General features: G+C 55.0%; 2 non-coding genes across 2 annotated transcripts in view; both read left to right on the top strand.

Annotated features, from left to right (window-relative positions):
* Positions 1 to 1775, top strand: part of LOC146142795 (small subunit ribosomal RNA) — a 1811-nt gene extending 36 nt beyond the window's left edge. The window contains exon 1 of the ribosomal RNA XR_014500810.1: positions 1 to 1775. This exon is cut by the window's left edge and continues 36 nt beyond it. This is a non-coding gene — a ribosomal RNA (small subunit ribosomal RNA).
* A 247-nt stretch (positions 1776 to 2022) lies between these two features.
* LOC146142796 (5.8S ribosomal RNA) lies at positions 2023 to 2176 on the top strand. The gene has a single exon (XR_014500193.1). It is a non-coding gene; the product is annotated as a 5.8S ribosomal RNA (ribosomal RNA).
* Positions 2177 to 2356: the final 180 nt, after the last annotated feature.

The raw sequence follows: 2356 nt of genomic DNA on the forward strand, positions 1-2356 counted from the left end.
TCAAAGATTAAGCCATGCAAGTCTAAGTACGAGCTCTCGTACAGTGAAACTGCGAATGGCTCATTAAATCAGTTATGGTTCATTTGATCGTACGTTTTACGTGGTTAACTGTGGAAATGCTAGAGCTAATACATGCGTGAAGCGCCGACCTCGCGGGAGGCGTGCTTTTATCAGACCAAAAACCGACCGGGCTTCGGCCCGCAACCTTTGGTGACTCTGGATAACTTTGCGGATCGCACGGTCTCGCACCGGCGACGGATCATTCAAGTGTCTGCCCTATCAACTTTCGTCGGTACGGTACTGGCCTACCGAGGTTCTTACGGGTAACGGAGAATCAGGGTTCGATTCCGGAGAGGGAGCCTGAGAAACGGCTACCACATCCAAGGAAGGCAGCAGGCGCGCAAATTACCCATTCCCGACGCGGGGAGGTAGTGACGAAAAATAACAATACAGGACTCTAAACGAGGCCCTGTAATTGGAATGAGTACACTTTAAAACCTTTAACGAGTATCCATTGGAGGGCAAGTCTGGTGCCAGCAGCCGCGGTAATTCCAGCTCCAAAAGTGTATATTTAAGTTGTTGCGGTTAAAAAGCTCGTAGTTGGATTTTGGGCGCAGGCGGCCGGTCCGTCGCAAGGCGTGTACTGGCCGTCCTGGCCTCACCTCCGGTTCTCCGCCGGTGCCCTTGACTGAGTGTCGGCGGCGGCCGGAACGTTTACTTTGAAAAAATTAGAGTGTTCAAAGCAGGCGATTCGCCTGAATAATGGTGCATGGAATAATGGAATAGGACCTCGGTTCTATTTTGTTGGTTTCGGAGCGCGAGGTAATGATTAAGAGGGACAGACGGGGGCATTCGTACTGTGCCGTTAGAGGTGAAATTCTTGGATCGGCGCAAGACGAACGACTGCGAAAGCATTTGCCAAGAATGTTTTCTTTAATCAAGAGCGAAAGTCAGAGGTTCGAAGACGATCAGATACCGTCCTAGTTCTGACTATAAACGATGCCAACTAGCGATCGGGGGGCGTTAGTTTTACGACCTCTCCGGCAGCTTGCGGGAAACCAAAGTCTTTGGGTTCCGGGGGAAGTATGGTTGCAAAGCTGAAACTTAAAGGAATTGACGGAAGGGCACCACCAGGAGTGGAGCCTGCGGCTTAATTTGACTCAACACGGGAAAATCTCACCCGGCCCGGACACAGTGAGGATTGACAGATTGAGAGCTCTTTCTTGATTCTGTGGGTGGTGGTGCATGGCCGTTCTTAGTTGGTGGAGCGATTTGTCTGGTTAATTCCGATAACGAACGAGACTCTGGCTTGCTAACTAGTTACGCGACCCAATCGGTCGGCGTCTAACTTCTTAGAGGGACTAGTGGCGTTTAGCCACACGAGATTGAGCAATAACAGGTCTGTGATGCCCTTAGATGTTCGGGGCCGCACGCGCGCTACACTGACCGGATCAGCATGTGCTCGCCTTGGCCGACAGGTCTGGGTAACCCGCTGAACCCCGGTCGTGCTAGGGATAGGGAATTGCAATTATTTCCCTTGAACGAGGAATTCCCAGTAAGCGCGAGTCATTAGCTCGCGTTGATTACGTCCCTGCCCTTTGTACACACCGCCCGTCGCTACTACCGATTGAATGGTTTAGTGAGGTCCTCCGATTGGACCTGGCGCGGCCGGCAACGGTCGAGCCGGCGTCCGAGAAGACGATCTAACTTGATCATTTAGAGGAAGTAAAAGTCGTAACAAGGTTTCCGTAGGTGAACCTGCGGAAGGATCATTAACGGTCTCGCAAACGCTTCGGCGAACGCGAAACTCGGACAAGCGAGAGAAAAAGTTTTTGCTACCCGGCGCCCGACCCGCGAGGAGCGGCGCGCCGGCCGGCGATTCGGTCACCCGGTAATGTTTGCGCGTCGAGTGCCGCGGTGCCGCGCGCTCCGGCTTCAAGCGTCGGCCTGGCCGACCGCTCGGCGCGGTATATTTTGTCACCCTTTAGTGCGAGGCACTGTGCGAGCGAAACAATCGTGGATGGCTCTTGGCGGTGGATCACTCGGCTCGTGAGTCGATGAAGGACGCAGCTAGCTGCGTGAATTAGTGTGAATTGCAGGACACATTGAGCATCGACGTTCTGAACGCAAATTGCGGCCTCGGGTCAATCCCGGGGCCGCGCCCGCCTCAGGGTCGCGTTGCAAACGTTCCGCGCGGGGATTTCTCCGCGCGGCTGCTGCGGCGTCGGACGCGCGAGCGCCCGTCCCGCTCAAGACAGCACGGCACGATGTGCGACGATCGCGACCAGAATCCCGCGCGGCGGCGGCGAGTCGACCTCGAAGAGGCCAACGGCTGGCGGCTCAAGGGCGGGAATCG

Source organism: Ascidiella aspersa, chromosome 5, assembly GCF_963924565.1.
Source record: "Ascidiella aspersa chromosome 5, kaAscAspe10.2, whole genome shotgun sequence".
Classification (NCBI taxonomy): domain Eukaryota; kingdom Metazoa; phylum Chordata; class Ascidiacea; order Phlebobranchia; family Ascidiidae; genus Ascidiella; species Ascidiella aspersa.